The 17,086-nt window shown below is 42.7% G+C and overlaps 1 long non-coding RNA gene and 1 pseudogene across 1 annotated transcript; one reads left to right on the forward strand and one right to left on the reverse strand.

The window, feature by feature from the left end:
• Window positions 1-1,129: 1,129 nt before the first annotated feature.
• LOC131809149 (uncharacterized) lies at window positions 1,130-16,915 on the reverse strand. The gene is made up of 2 exons (XR_009345072.1): window positions 15,230-16,915; window positions 1,130-1,386 (listed from the first exon to the last, which is right to left on the reverse strand). It is a non-coding gene; the product is annotated as an uncharacterized LOC131809149 (long non-coding RNA).
• Window positions 8,331-8,479, forward strand: LOC131822752 (U1 spliceosomal RNA; annotated as a pseudogene).
• Window positions 16,916-17,086: the final 171 nt, after the last annotated feature.

Genomic DNA, 17,086 nt, shown 5'->3' on the forward strand with positions numbered 1-17,086 from the left:
GCATCACATCACAGTCTCAGGGGGAAGTGGAAGGTCTATAGGGACACTGTCCTCCATCTCCAGAGTCACTTGCTCACCCAAAGACAGAGCACAGCCCAGGACCCCATTGTCTATCATGACTGGAGGCAACAGGATGCCCATAGATCCTATTCCATGTTTTTAGACAGCAGCTCTTGGGATAAATGTCCTTTGCTGCCCTGCGCTTGGCTCCAAGTCTAGTAAGTGGGCTCTGACCTTGTTCCTGGTCAATCCAAGACAGGATTGACTCTGTCTTGGTCACCTCTCCTGGTCTCCATACTTGCTAAACTGTGGCCACTGGTCCAGCCTATCTGACCCAGGGACCAAGGACAGCATCTAAATGAAGTGTCTACTGAAGGTGAAACCCTTCCTTTGCTGGTTCTCGGTGCTCCCATCCATGCATTGGCATTGGAGTTGGAGCCCAATGGAGTTGACAGAGAAGTCAAACCACCACTTGTCCAGGCCATGAGGAAAGAGCAACCTGGATCTTCTCTCAGAGATTAGTTCATGAAAAAGGTACGGAAAGGCCTCTACCCGCACTGGCAGCTCTCACAAGGGCAACTGTATTGACAGGCCCATGGGCATTTGCACCTTCTACAGAGATGTCCTCAGACTCCTGTTCTTTCTGGCCCTTGAGTTTGGATTTTTGAAGTACACAGATGCTCTGGCTTGATGGTCTTCCCGTACTTGCAAGTTGAGTCACGAGAGTCCTTCCCAGCAGGAGGGAGGGCACGCTCTCTAGGAGGACCTGAGGATGGCCAGGTAATGACTTCCTCCTGGAGAATCACTTCCCCCCGTGACAGTCCAGGAGTGCCAATGCCCTGGTCAGAGCCAGCACAGTGGGAAAGGCCTAGAAGCCCTTCCTCTGTGCTCTACTAGGGCTCTGTTTGATCACGCTGTGTATCTGCCCTTCTCTCTTCCCTGTGAGAGATGAAGAGAACAGGATCCACCTGCTTAGTTTTTGACTGGAGAATTATGGATTTTGAAAATATAAATCTAAATGAGGCTATATATTAACAGGAACAGAAAGGTACATAACTCTAGTTTTAACACCAAGGAGGAAAAAAGGGCCAGAGAAAAACAAAAAATGCTCTAATTTTGGAAGAGCAGATTCAGAAAATAGAAGTTTTATTTGCACTGTATATTCCAGTGTGACATTTCCCCTTCTGGAGCATGAGCTATGGACGGCCGTACATCGGAGGCAAGAGAGTGCTGACTGACTAGAGCTGAGGAAAGAGGCAGAACTACAGCCATCTGATGCTAGCTTCATGCTCTGGACCACAGGACGACTGGGCTACTGCAGGCTCTTCTGCAAGTCTGTGTTCTCCGGCCGTCACCTTCCATTGTGCTCTGTCTGCCAACCATGGGCTGTGAGTGGAACAAGACACACACACTCACTGATCAGCCTGATGACCCTCAGCTACATACAGGGTACCCGCCCAAGACAGTGTGTTAGTAAATACGAGGAGCTCTGTGCTTTCTCTGTGCTCTCTCCCAGGGCAATCTGTAGTCATTGTAACTTAGCTACTGATCATCATGACCAGCAACCTTCTGGAGGGAGTGATGCTTGCCCATTCCAACTACTTATTTTGGGGACGCCTGGCTGGCTCAGCTGGAAGAGCTTATGACTCTTGATCTCAGGGTTGTGAGTTCAAGCCCCATATTGGGTGTAGAGATTAAAATACATAAACCTGAAAATTAAAAAAAAAAAAGATTACTCAGTAAAAGAGTAAAAGCAAACAGCTCACTGGCAGAGCATTCAAGATCTCCTCCATCTCACTTTCCAAATTCACAGCAGCCTTGAATAAAACGGAGAATTGTGACTCTTCGAAAGAGAGGAGAAATATATATAAGGTTTGAAACGCTCTCTTAACACATGGTCACGGTTCCAAATCCTCTCCAGTGTTGTAAAACAAAAGACTGTGACCCCAGTAAATGTTAAAATGAATTACTGAGAAGGAAAGACAGAGTTTAATTAAATAGTTAAAAGATAAATTATAGGCATAAGGAAAATTTTGGGTTGACAGAAACATTCTAAAACTGGATTGTGGTGAGGGCACATAACTATAAATTCACTAAAAATCACTGAATTGTACACTTTCATAGGTGAATGTTATGGTATGCAAATTTACCTCAATAAAGATGTTAAAAAACTTTTTTAAAAATTATGGTTCATCTAGATAACAGAATACTATGCAGCCTTTACAAAGAATGGAGGCATCTAGCTAGCTCAGTTGGTGGAATATGTGACTTTTGAGGGTCATGAGCTTGAGCCTCCTATGGGTGTAGCAATTACTAAAAAAATAATAATAATAATAAACTTCAAACAAAATAAAAAGAATGAACGGACTAGTCCTATATATATTAACATGCAGCAACATCCAAGAAACAGTAAATGAAAAAGCAAGGTGCACCTCATAATATGCTACAAGTTCTTATACAAATATTTAAAAGATTTCATATATTTGCATAGACCATTTCTGAAAGGATAGACAAGAATATAATGCTGGTTGCCCCTGAGGAACAGGCTAGAAGCTGGAGTTGAAAGGGAGGCTCACCTTCGACTATATAGCTTTTTGTACCTTTTGAATTTTGTATTATGAGCTTTTTATTACCTAAAAATGGATAAATCTCAGTCTCAATGATAGACCTTTCACCTCTACCTGGAGCACTTCGTTGAAAAGATTGTCTATGTTTGGTCACCAAATTTGTGCTACAGGCCTTCATTAAATATAAGGTTGGCTGGTGCAAGTTGATTTTAGTAAAATAGTTTGAATTTAGCCTTCAGCATTAGGTTGGAAGTGTAAAAGAGTGACTGGCTTTTAGCAATACTTTTTTTTTTTTTTTTTTAAGATTTACTTATTTGAGAGAGAGAGAGTAGTAGGAGGGAGGGGCAAAGCAGGAAGGAGGCAGTCTTAAGCAGACTCCCTGATCAGTGCAGAGCCCGACCCAGGCTCCATCTCATAACCCTGAGCTAAAACCAAGAGCTGGGGTGCCACCCAGGTACCCCTAGTGATAACATCTTTTAAGGACCAGTGGACTACTTATCTGGTCTCATCCCTGAATATCCAACCATTTGCAATGCCAGAACTGTAGCCAGTTGTCCCCATACATAGAAAGGGCCCACTGGTCACTGCTCCAGGACAACCTGAGGTAATGGACATGCAGGGGACATTGCTGTTTGGATCCATGAGAGAAGTCCTGTGTTTTCCTTGACCTGACAAAGGACCCAATTTCTTTCCAGTTTCCTTGGCAACTCACAAGGCTGACAGTATGACCTCGGTCCCTTTGTCTACCATCTGTGTGTGCTACTACTCTGGCAAAGTTCAAAAAAAACCTCTGCCTGGAGAGGCTAAAAAAGATGTTGCCTTTAACTTTGGCTAACTTCTTTCTTCTTCATTGTGTATCAGGAGAACATGATGAAGGAATAAAGCTCACTGTTTCTTACTATATATTTTTTAATTAATTAACTAATTTATTTTGAGAGAGAGTATGAGCAGGGAGAGGAGCATAGGGAGAGGGAGAGAATCTCAAGCAGACTGGGTGTGGATGCGGGGCTCGATCCCAGACCCCTGAGATCACGACCTGAGCTGACATCAAGAGTCCCATGTTTAACTGACTGAGCTGCCCAGGCACCTCTCTTACTCATAGGGTATGTTCTATGAGTAAGGACTCACTCATTCAGAGGAAAAAGAGCCTGAATTTAGGCAGTTGGTCCTTAGTCACCCTGATGCACTCAAACTAGGAAAATTTTCAAGTTCTCTTAAACAACCCTTCGATCAGCAACAAACCAAAACTGAATTAACTATGTAGCAATGAGAAGCTATGAACTTCAACTACATGTGAAAGTATGGATGATGTCCACAAATATAATGCTGAGCAGTGGGAACTAGACACAGAAGAGCTCAGGCAAAGCTATTCTTGTCATCTGAAGTCAGGAGAGTGGACACCCCTGGCAAGGAGGTGGGTGAGGGATGGGTGGAGAGCCCAGAGGCGTGCCTGCCGGGCCAGTTTCATTAGTGTGCACACAGGACCCTGTGTTTAGAAAGATCCCATGGTGAGGGATGACTGGGCGGCTGTCGGTTAAGTGGCTGCCTTTGGCTCAGGTCCTGATCCCAGGGTCCTGGGGTAGGTCCCCAGTGTTGATCTCCCAACAGGGAGCCTGCTTCTCCCTCTGCCTGCCGCTTCCACTGCTTGTGCACTCTGGCTCCCTCTCTCTCTGAGATTTTAACAAAATCTTAAAAAAAAAAAAAAAGAAAGAAAGAAAAGAAAGATCCCACACTGGCTTTAATGATCTGCTGTCACGCATCTTATAGGTCTTAATAAATGTGAACATTATATTTCCATTTCTCACCAGGCTCTATAAATTATGTAGTAGTCCTGGGTACTGGTAATATCCTTTCTTTCTTCCTTTCTTCTCTCTCTCACTCTCTCTCTCTTTCTCTCTCTCTTTCTTTCTTTAGATTTTATTAATTTATTTGACAGAGAGAGCACAAGTAGGGGGAGAGGTAGAGGGAGAAGCAAGCTCCCTGCTGAGCAGGAAGCCGGATCCAGGGGACCCAGGGCTCTATCTCAGGACCCCGCGATCATGACTTGAACCAAAGGCAGATGCTTAAACAAATGAGCTACTCAGGTGCCCCAGTTAGTTAATCTAGGTGTTGAATTTGTGAATATTCACTAAACTGTACATATATTGGTGTGTTTGCCTTTCTGTTTGTGTATCATACTTCAGCACAAAATTTTAAAAACTGAATTATAGGCTATTTTAAAAATAACTCAATGAAACACTATTTATGGAATGCTGCCACAGTTGTATTCACAAGAAAATGGATGGCTCTAAACACTTTAATTGCTAAACAAGAAAAAAGAAAAGTTTATTAAGAAAGCAGACAACAGGGGGGCGCCTGGGTGGCTCAGTGGGTTAAGCCTCTGCCTTCGGCTCAGGTCATGATCCCAGGGTCCTGGGATCGAGCCCCGCATCAGGCTCTCTGCTCAGCAGGGAGCCTGCTTCCTCCTCTCTCTCTCTGCCTACTTGTGATCTCTCTCTCTGTCAAATAAATAAATAAATAAATCTTTTAAAAAAAAAAAAAAAAAAGCAGACAACAGGGACGCCTGGGTGGCTCAGTTGGTTAAGCAGCTGCCTTCGGCTCAGGTCATGATCCCAGCATCCTGGGATCGAGTCCCACATCGGGCTCCTTGCTCGGCAGGCAGCCTGCTTCTCCCTCTGCCTCTGCCTGCCATTCCGTCTGCCTGTGCTCGCTCTCTCTCCCTCTCTCTCTCTGACAAATAAATAAAATCTTAAAAAAAAAAAAAAAGAAAGAAAGCAGACAACACAGGAAATTAGAAGGGGGGAAAAAAAGCCACAGCAGAAAGCGAAATGCAAAGACAGTGAAAGGAGTTAACAAAGACACAAGAAACATAAATGATTTCAGAATCAGAGAAGAGACATGACTGATGAATAAACCTAAGATCTAGTTCTTTGGGTTGGGAGGAAGCAAACAACAAAACTGATAAGCCACCAGCTAACATAATAAAAAAGAAAGACAAAACAGAAATGCACAAATTAGGAATGAGGAAGCGTTTACAGATGGGTATAGGAAAAATGGGAAATACAAGGGAGAGGGTTCAGTCAGCATTTATCCGATTCTACCTATGCTAATGTAATTTAAAATCTGAATGAGGGGCGCCTGGGTGGCTCCGATGGTTGGGTCCTGCCTTGGGCTCAGGTCCTAATCTCCAGGTGCTGGGATCAAGCCTTGCATAAGGCTTCCAGCTCAGCAGGGAGTGTGCTTCTCTCCCTCTCCCCCTGCTCATATGTGCTCTCTCTCTGTATCACTCTGTCTCAAATGAATAAATAAAATCTTTAAAAAATAAAATATAAAATCTGAATGAAATGGGTAATGCCCAGGAAATATAAATTACCAATAGGGACTCAAAGAAAAGAGAAAATCTAAACACAAATAATCATAGGCAAAAGCTGTCAAAAGCTATACATCTCCAAAAAAAAAAAAAAAAAAAAAAGCAGAACCTAGATATGTTCATGAGCAACTTCTTTCAAACTTTCAGGAAATTAATCATTCTTACTATTAAAGCTACTCCAAAGCATAGAGAAAGAAGTAAATAGCCCAGTGTTTCATGAAGCCAAAATTTTATAAATTATCTTATAAAAAATCTTATAAATCTTATAAAATATTATAATCAAGCCCCACTTCAGGCTCTCTGCTCAGCAGGGAGCCTGCTTCCCCCTCTCTCTCTCTCTGCCTGCCTCTCTGCCTACTTGTGATCTCTGTCAAATAAAAAATAAAATCTTAAAAAAAAAAAAAGATTGTACAACAGAAAAACTAGGGAGCAGTCCTATTTATAAATACAGATGCAAAATGCCTAAATGAAATATATGAATATAATTTTCCAGGGTATTTTGAAAATGACTTGACTAAACACATTTATTTGTTTCAGGAATGATAGAGTAGTATAAGGAAATCCATTAATCCAATTCACAATAGAGATAAATCAAAATAGGAAAAAGCAAAATAATTAAGAGAAATGCTAAAAATTTAATATTTATTCCTAACAAATATTCTGATAAAAGGAAAAGAAGACTTCTTTAACATAACACAGGTAGAAATCCTGTGCCTGTGTACTCACACACGTGTATACATCCATCAACCAGTATTACTTTTTGGGTGTGTATATATGTATGTATGTATGTATTTAAAGTAAGCTCTAGGCCCAGCATGGGACTTGAACTCACAACCCTGTGATCAAGGGTTGCATGCTTTACTGACTGAAAGAGCCAGACGCCCCGAGCAGTATTACTTTTTTTTTTTTTAAGATTTTATTTATTTGACAGATCACAAGTAGGCAGAGAGGCAGGCAGAGAGGGAAGCATGCTCTCTGCTGAGCAGAGAGCCCGATGTGGGGCTCGATCCCAGGACCCTGGGACCATGACCTGAGCCGAAAGCAGAGGCTTTAGCCCACTGAGCCACCCAGGCACCCCAGTATTACTCTTAATATTACCATTAAAGTCAGGAGGAAGACAAGGCTCCTCACCACCTCTCCTATTATTAGCACCATGCTCTAACCAACTGAGCTAACTAGCCATTGAACACCTCTCCTATTATTTAATGTTGTTCTGCAAGTGCTAGTTAATACAATTAGACAATACAACCAAAGAAGTCATAAATACCAGAAGAATTATTATTAATTATATGATTGTCTACCTAGAAATCAGAATAATCGACTGAAGAATTATTAGAAACTGTGTAAGGCCACAAAACATTTTTTTTTTAAAGATTTTATTTATTTGACAGAGAGAGACACAGAGAGAGAGAGAGGGAACACAACCAGGAGGAGCGGGAGAGGGAGAAGCAGGCTTCCCGCTGAGCAGGGAGCCCGATGTGGGGCTTGATCCCAGGACCCTAGGATCATGACACGAGTCGAAGACAAACGCTTAACAACTGAGCCACCCAGGTGCCCCAGAACATTTTTTGAGTATTTATTTTATACTGGCCATTTTTCTGTGCTGTATGTTGTTTCTAACAACTGGTTGACAAGCATATGGATACACAGGGCCAGGGGAAGTTAGAGGATTTTGTTAGTAGCAGTGGGGAGTAAGGGTGGGCACCAAACACTTAAGGGTTAACTACTTCAGAAACCTTGATGGCCATGCAGGTGGTTTGGTCAACACTGGCAGGAACCCATGTGAGCAACCCCATTCCCCAAACTGAGCTCCTGGCTCGATTATATTCTGGAGCTGGGAACCATGGATGAAGCCTTTTTATTCTGCCCTTAGAAGTGAGCCTGTAGGGGCGCCTGGGTGGCTCAGTGGGTTAAGCCGCTGCCTTCGGCTCAGGTCATGATCTCAGGGTCCTGGGATTGAGTCCCACATCGGGCTCTCTGCTCAGCAGGGAGCCTGCTTCCTCCTCTCTCTCTCTGCCTGCCTCTCTGCCTACTTGTGATCTCTCTCTGTCAAATAAATAAATAAAATCTTTAAAAAAAAAAAGTGTTAAAAAAAAAAAAAAAAGAAGTGAGCCTGTAATAAATCAGAGTGGTCCTGGAAGCCCTCTTCCTTATCAGCATCTCGCCACAGACTGCAGCCAGAGCACAATGTTGCTTGTGTGAGAAGAGAAGGAAGACCAGTCCAGATGAAGTAACTGGGCTCAGAAAACAGAAGCTCAGGACCCTTTCTCAAGAGCAAAAGGAGCGGGGGGGGGGGGGGGGGTAGGGATGTGGGGAAGCGAGGAGAGGGGAGGAGGGCTCAGACATCAGCGGCCTGAGAGGAGAGCTCCAAGTACATCAGGAAAGGCAAGGGTATACGTCCCTGGCAGTGGAGAGACCATGATCATGAAGGTGGTTTTCCCAGGGCGAGGCTTATCTATTGCACCCTTGTGATTCCCCCAGATGTGGGAAATTCTACTGCATAATTTGTGGTCATGGGCGACTGCATTTGTGCTCTCCCCTGATTGGAGAAAAAAAAAAACAAAAGACAAAGGTATGGTTCTTTAGGACTTGTGTCTTTTTTTTTTTTAAGATTTTATTTATTTGACAGAGATCACAAGTAGGCAGAGTGGCCATCAGAGAGAGAGAGAGAGAGAGAGAGAGAGAGAGAAAGGGAAGCAGGCTCCCTGCTGAGCAGAGAGTCTGATGCAGGGCTCGATCCCAGGACCCTGAGACCATGACCTGAGCTGAGGGCAGAGGTTTAACTCACTGAGCCACCCAGGTGCCCCAGGACTTGTGTCCTAATCCTGTCTGCCCCATTCTGTTTTTAGAGACTTCAGTAAGGCCTACCTTACTCTTTAGTTAGGCTCTTTCTTTAGTTGGCACCTAGGCACTTCGACTTGTTCTCTCATCCAATCCATACAACAACTCTTTAACAGGTGGTTGGTTTTGTGTGTGTTTTTTTTTTTTTTTTGGACACTTTTGTGTATTTCCTTAGATGTCTTCTGTGGGATAAATATATTTGTTCAGGAAATTTTTTTAAAAAATTGAATCATTCTGCAGTTTTTGTAACTTTTTTTTCATCTTATCTTAGCTATCTTTTCATTCAGTACATACAGCCCTCTCATTATTTTGCAGAGTGTGGTTACTGAGTACTTGACAGACATTTGGGTGGTCTGCAGTTTTGGGTATTAGAAACAATGCCTAGAATATACATCCTCCAGATGTCATTTGGCTGATTCCCTCACTTCATGCAGATTCCTGCTCAATGCTGCCTTCTCAGAAAACCCTTCCTACATGACATGATATAAAATAGCATTTCCAGGGTGCCTGGGTGGCTCAGTGGTTGAGCCGCTGCCTTCGGCTCAGGTCATGATCTCAGGGTCCTGGGATCGAGTCCCGCATCGGGCTCTCTGCTCTGCAGGGAGCCTGCTTCCTCCTTTCTCTCTCTCTGCCTGCCTCTCTGCCTACTTGTGATTTCTCTCTGTCAAATAAATAAATAAAATCTTAAAAAAAAAATAAATAAAATAAAATAAAATAGCATTTCCATCCAACCCTCTACCACTTCTTAATCTATTTCCCTTTTTGATGGCACTTATCACTATGTGATTTTTTTTTTTTTTTTGTACATTTGCTCACTTATGCATTGTGTTTCTCCACCAGAGGCCTCACAATTTTCATGAAAGTAAGGACTTTGTTTTATTTCACTCATGTGTGCCCAGGGATGTGCCCGAAGATGTGCCAAGCTCAGAGGAGAATCTCCCTAAGTATTCCCTGAATGAACTAATAGAACAATAAACATACTTTTACATATTTTTTTGCAAATCTGTGCAAACATTTCAGTAGAATTGCTAGGCCAAAGAGTATACATACTTAAATTATAACAGAAACCATCAAAACAATCTTTTTTTTTTTTTTTTTTTTTAAAGATTTTATTTATTTATTCGACAGAGAGAGATCACAAGTAGGCAGAGAGGCAGGCAGAGAGAGAGGAGGAAGCAGGCTCCCTGCTGAGCAGAGAGCCCGATGCGGGACTCGATCCCAGGACCCTGAGATCATGACCTGAGCCGAAGGCAGCGGCTTAACCCACTGAGCCACCCAGGCGCCCCAAAACAATCTTTTTTTTAAAGATTGATTTATTGATTGAGAGAAAAGGTGGGGAGGGGCAGAGGGAGAGGGAACCAGAGGGAAAGAATCTCTAGCAGACTCTCCACTGAGTGTGGAGCTGGAGGCGGGGCTCCAGCTCAGGGTCGTGAGACCCATCTCACGACCCTGAGCTGAAATCAGGAGTTGGATGCTTAGGGGCCCCTGGGTAGCTTAGTCGTTAAGCGTCTGCCTTCAGCTCAGGTCAAGATCTCAGGGTCCTGGGATGGAGACCCACATCAGGCTCCCTGGAGGGAGCCTGCGCCCCCCTCCCCATGTCCCTCCAAGTTCCCCTCCTCTTGCTCACCCCCTCCCTGTCCCCCCTCTGTCCCTCTCACCTTGCTAATGCATGCACTCTCTCTCTCTCTCATAAATAAATGAAATCTTTTTTTTTTTTTAAAGATTTTATTTATTCAATAGAGAGAAATCACAAGTAGGCAGAGAGGCAGAGAGAGAGAGAGGGAGGGGAGGAAGCAGGCTCCCCGCGGAGCAGAGAGCCTGACATGGGGCTCCATCCCAGGACCCTGGGATCTTGACCTGAGCCGAAGGCAGAGGCTTTAATCCACTGAGCCACCCAGGCACCCCAATAAATGAAATCTTTAAAAGAAAAAAAGTTGAATGCTTAACTAACTGAGCCACCTAGTCACCCCCAAAACAATCTTTTTTAAAAATGGTGCCAATTTATACCCACCCCCCATATAGTAGACAAGAATGCATTTCCCTACACCCTACACAACACAAGATAACATCAATCCTTGTAGCATTTCCTCTTGAGTTTAAAATGTAAAATACATGTAGATTTTATGTAAAACAAAAAAGTAAAAGGTGCAAGTCTAACTCTCTGGATCGCACTTCCCTCACTCACACCAGATAAGGCGTATGGCCTGCTGTCTGAATCCTAGCATCACACTGCATGACTGTCTGACTCACCGGCTGGGGCCAGCAACCTTACCTTCATCATGTCTTTTTTTTTTTTTTTAAGATTTTATTTATTTATTTGACAGAGAGAGAGAGACAGAGAAGGAACATAAGCAGTGGGAGCGGGAGAGGGAGAAGCAGGCTTCCTGCTGAACAGGGAGCCTGATGTGGGGCTTGATCCCCAGACTCTGGGATCATGAGCTGAGCCAAAGGCAGACGCTTAACAACTGAGCCACCCAGGCACCCACCTTCATCATGTCTTACTGTTCATTCTCACCCTCACCTTACCCCACTCCTGCTGAAGTAGAAAGAGCTAGTCTGAAAGCCAGTAGTAATACAGTCTCCAGAATATAGTCTCAGTAGTCCTAGCACTATGGTGTAGGTAGGCATCAAACCTATCTGGCTTTCATTTCCTTCTGTAAAGTGCGAATAAAGTACTTCTTTCATTAGTACTTTAGAGAGTAAATAAGGTGCGCCTGGGTGCCTCAGTTGTTAAGCATCTGCCTTTGGCTCAGGGCTTGATCCCAGGGTCCTGGGATCAAGCCCTGAATCAGGCTGCCTGCTCAGCAGGGAGCCTGCTTCTTCCTCTCCCACTCCCCCTGCTTGTGTTCCCTCTCTCGCTGTGTCTCTCTCTGTCAAATAAATAAAATCTTTAAAAAGAAATAAATGGGGGCGCCTGGGTGGCTCAGTGGGTTAAGCCGCTGCCTTTGGCTCAGGTCATGATCCCAGGGTCCTGGGATCGAGTCCCGCATCGGCCTCTCTGCTCAGCAGGGAGCCTGCTTCCTTCTCTCTCTCTCTCTCTCTCTGCCTGCCTCTCAGTGTACTTGTAATTTCTCTCTGTCAAATAAATAAAATCTTTAAAAAAAAAAATAAAATTATTATTAAAAAGAAATAAATGGAGTGAATAAGATAAATATGTAAAGCGTCTGATTCAGTACCTACCATATAGCAGGTAGTATATCTACCTTTCCCAGCTCCTTCAAGTACCCCAGATCTTTGTAGCACTTAACACATTTCTCATATTCTTTTTTTTTTTTTTTTGAAGATTTTATTTATTTATTTGACAGACAGAGATTACAAGTAGGCAGAGAGGCAGGCAGAGAGAGAGGAGGAAGCAGGCTCCCTGCTGAGCAGAGAGCCCGATGTGGGGCTGGATCCCAGGACCCTGGGATCATGACCTGAGCCAAAGGCAGAGGCTTTAACCCACTGAGCCACTCAGGCGCCCCCACATTTCTCATATTCTAATCTTCATAAAGTTAATGGGGAATGGGTAGAACATAGATGGTGCTTGAACACAGCAGGCACTGAACAGGTGACTGCCAAGGACAGTTGATTTCTGCATTCAGAACTAGTTTCATCCTTGCTGATATGTTTTTTCCACGTACATATTTACACCACCAATCAGCTGATTGGACCACACACTACCCAATCCTCTCTACCCAATGAGCTATCAAATGAGCTCATCGTAGTCCTGTCTGAGCTGAACAAGGCCTTTTACAGAACTTTAAAACTCACTACTGAGTCATCAAAATAGCAATACCCAAACACACTCCTGTTGCTACACAAAAGAGCAGCATGGGACGTCTGCCTTATCTCCTTTCCCTCTCCTAATGGGACTGAACCCCTTGACTCACTGAAGAAGAGTCATCACATCTTTTGTGCTGCAATAATAAGAACAAAGCTGGCTTAAATAATCACAGTGTGGTCAGCAAACAACAGTAGTCCTTGTGGTTATCCAGGTCATTTCCTGAGCATGTCACTGACCCAAGAGGAGAGGCAATTAGTCAATTACTCAAATGTGTATTGAGCACCAGCTTTCTGTTGTGCACTCATGATTCCTCCTGTTTATAACATTTTTGTGAAGTGACCTTTTCAGTTATTGAAACTCACTGACAATGTAGGGAAAAACAACCCTTTGTGCTTCTGCAAAGGGAAAAAAAAGTATTATTGGAGAAAATGGGGCTACTCGGTTCCATCCCAGTAGAAAGGATTTTTAAAATAGCGAAGAGGAAGCATGGTGTTTTGGCTAACTGCTTTATAGAGCTCTAGTTTTAAATATGTTAACTGAGAACTCCTTTCTCATCTAGGACTGATAAGGTCAGTGGTCAGTATTTTTTCTTGGGAAAAGTCTTGAAGTTAGTATCATTGCCAGAGGCGTGGCTGATTGCCATGGACTATCAAGTCTTTCAAGATTCTGAGGCCTGTGTAAGGGCTAAGATAACTGGGAGCAGGCCTGAAGGCTTCTTTCACAAATAAGGCCTGTTACAGTCACGGTTTTGGACATGTGTGGATACAACTTTTGAGTACCCCAGCAGGATCTCTCATAGCTGAAGACACTAAAGGAAGAACTGAATAAGAATCTTAGGTCCTCAAACTTTTTGTATGCAGACCATATCATTGATATAATCCATAGTTAAAGGATGTAATGAAATGTGCCCTTTATCTACCTGATATAAATGTTAAAAGGATAAAGAGAAATGGTAGTAGTAGTCTTTAAAGATTAATTAGGCATGACAAGAAATAATATTTATTTCATTAAAATACAAGTTTTCAGCTGGCCACTTTTCCTGAACTATATTTTTCAATTTCTTATTATAGCAATACAGTTGACCCTTGAACCACATAGGTTTGAATTGGGCAGGTCCACTAGTACATGGATTTTTTTTCTATTAATACAGTACACTACTGGAAATGCATTTTTCCCTTACAATTTTTTTAAGGTTTTATTTATTTATTTGACAGAGAGAGCATAAGCAGGGGGAGCAGCAGGCAGAGGGAGGAGAAGCATACTCCTTGCAGAGCAAGGAACCTGGTGTGGGGCTTGATCCTAGGACCCCAGGATCATGACCTGAGCTGAAGGCAGACACTTACCCAACTGAATCAACCACTAGCCCCTGGCTGCTTCTGCTTCTTCTTTTTTTAAAATTAGGAATCTAGGCATGCCTGGATGGCTCAGTTAGTTGAGTGTCTGATTCTTAGTTTTGGCTCAGGTCATGATCTCAGATTATGAAATTGAGCCTCAGGTTGGGCTCTGCGCTCAGCACTTGGAGTCGGCTTGAGATTCTCTCTACCCCCATGTGCCCCTCCTCCCAGCGCCCACATACTCTCTCTCTCACACTAGAATAAATAAATACAATCTTAAAAAAAAAAATTAAAAATCTATCAGAGAGCAGGCTCTTGTTTAGAGAAAGTTATTGTTTCCCAGAATCGAAAGCATAAACTAGAAAAGATTGAGCTTTGCGTAAAGCCTAACTATTCTTACGAAACACTCCTACAGACTGTGAAAATTAGTTACTAGTTCTGTAGGATCTTTTATTCAAAAGTACAGGCTTATGTTAATAAGAATATGCATACATATTTATGTGCTTGCATGTATTAAAAGTATTTGGGAGGGTGATTTAGGACTCTCAATTATAAATCTTCAGGGCAGGAATATTGTTTATTTTGCTGCTAAGGTAGGCGAATTGTGCCAACAATGGTGGTATTAAAGCCTTATACTTGCTAAGTCATCTGTCTAAAGGGATAAACTGGTTAAGTTTGTTTTCCCAACACTTAGAAGCAAGATTTTTTACTCAGTTATTACAACATTACCACAAACTTGTGGATTCTGCAAAAGTTGCCTAGCAACATTACAGTTAGGTACAACACTGGGTGGAGAAAGAACAGGAAATTTGAATTAGATATGCCCTGAGGCAGGTGGGCGTAACCCCATTCTTCCAGTACAGTGAGTCCTGTACTTGGAGGAGCATGAAATTGAAAAAATCAGATCATTTAGAATTTCAGTTAGGACACTGCTGACAGTTCAGCCATAACACTATGCCATGTTGTCAGCTGGAGGGGGTAAGGCCTGGGTTTCTTACTTATTTTGGTACTTTCGTTTTAAAGAACACGGAGATTTTTATTCCAGAAACATTTATTTAAGTACCTTCCCAGGGGCCAAGACACATTGCTGGCTCCTGAAACTCTGAAGATAAATAAAACTTGATCTGAGCCCTGGATGGAAGGGCAGCCAGACAAGTAAACAAAGAGTGTTTACATTGTCCATTACAGGTATGGTGGAAAACCTGGTGCACAGTGTCTCTTTTACCTAGAAGTGGAGAAAGTTAAGGAAAGGCTTTAGAGAAGAAATGGTTTTCCAACTGAGCCTTTTTCCCAACTTTTAAAGACACTCCTTCTTTCCTCCGGTCATTCTATACATTCAGTGGAAATTTACCTCTCCCATTCTGTGGGTGGGCTTGGGTGCCAAGTATTCGAAGTACTGGGGCTGTGTACCAAGAACTCTTCCCTTCCCGTTCAGAAGCCAGGCCGTTTTGCTCCAGCCTACTTTAAGGGCCTCCCAGTTTAGAGAAGCAGACAGGTGGCATAGTTAAGAGTTGGAAGAAAAAAAAAAAAAAAAGTTAAGGGACAGTTTACCTCCAAGAACAGGCTATACTGGGGTACCTGGGAGACTTCTGTAGCAGTTGAATTTATACTGAGATAGAAAAATAAACCAATCAACAAATATTTAAATAAGGGTTCTGTTATCATTCAGAAGATATTGAAGGCCCAAGCCATGCTAGAACACTGCAATAAACAAAATAGAAAAGGTCCCTACACTCAGAGAGCTCATTTTCTAGAAGAGGATAGTAGTAAACAAAGAATCAACATATTTTGAGATAGATATAAGTATGTCAAGGGAATAAAGCAAGGCGTTGTGGAAGAGTGAAGAGGGAGGGGATGTGAGTTTGCAGGGACAGCAACAGAGGATACAGAATTCCTACATAGGAGGGGGTTAGGAACAACATTCTAGTTGCAGAAGAGGTTATCTACAGGGCTTTAAAGTTTACTTCGGAAACACGATTTTTACATACAACTCATGTTAAAGATCAATAAAAAGTCATTTTCTCAAATTATTTTTATTTACACTCACATGAACTTGAGAAAATCAACTCAATATAGTCAACTAAGCATATCAAAGAAACATATTTGCCATTAGGAGTGAAGGAGAGGAGGTGTTGGAGGGAGAGTGCTAAAAAACCATTCCTTGGCTTTGGCCTGCAGGCATCAGAGAATACCTCTCCTTTGAAACACACAAAAGGGTAGACAGAGTTCCTGTCTTGCAGGAGCTTAACACTGAATTTGGATTAACATGGAAAAAAAAAAAAAAAAGACATATATCAGGTAGCAAATGTCTGGAGAAGACAGCTGTCTACCCTTCACTGCATCTTCATGTGCTAAGTATGGAATTTCCCATGTGATAAGTATTAAAGTATGTTCCCATTATTAAAAATCCAGTTTGAGTTTAGCCTCTGAAAAGTGTTAGAACAACATATATGGCAAAGTGTTAGTATTCATAAAGTGCTACAATAAGAAAAAAACAATAGAAAAGTATAAATGGCCACTGGCACAGGAAAACTGTCCAAGGATATGTATCAAAACAACAAAATTACATTAGCAAACATTAAATATCCACTTACGTCCAGAATTCATGAGCAGTGTACTCTAAGCCACTGCCAATGACAATGTAAATTGTTTTTTTCTGGAGGTTAGTTTGGCAGTTTATATCCTTTGACCCAGTAATTCTCACTTCAGTGAATTTCTTTAAAAAAAAAACAACAAAAACAAACAAAAACCCAAACCCTCAAAGAACGCAGAGAAAAAAACCGCAAGAGAAGTTAGAATATTCATCACGGGGTTATTTGCAACTGAAAAATTACAAGAAACTTGTCTGTGCAAGATAAAGGGCAGATAAAATCACTATTTGACGGAGTCCTGGGGGAATTTTTTTTCTCAAGTTGCGTTTAAGTTTGCAGAGGGGTGTGCCAATCTTTTTTTGCCAACACTTGCCCACGTGCTGGCAAACCAATATAAACACCGTGGCAGCGTGGTGGGCGCTGGGTTTCGGGCTGGGGCTGGGGCAGACTACGGTGCTGCTGCTGTTTACTCTGGACTAGTGTGTGTGTTGGGGGGGAGGGGAGACTGCAAAGGTGGCCACCACCTAGGGGAAGCTCACCTCGCAGAGGACACACCCGACCCTAACAACCATGGACGGGGGGGAACTGAGGCCTTCCCCACAGCCGGTGCCTCCGCC

Source organism: Mustela lutreola, chromosome 1, assembly GCF_030435805.1.
Source record: "Mustela lutreola isolate mMusLut2 chromosome 1, mMusLut2.pri, whole genome shotgun sequence".
NCBI classification, from domain to species: Eukaryota; Metazoa; Chordata; class Mammalia; order Carnivora; family Mustelidae; genus Mustela; species Mustela lutreola.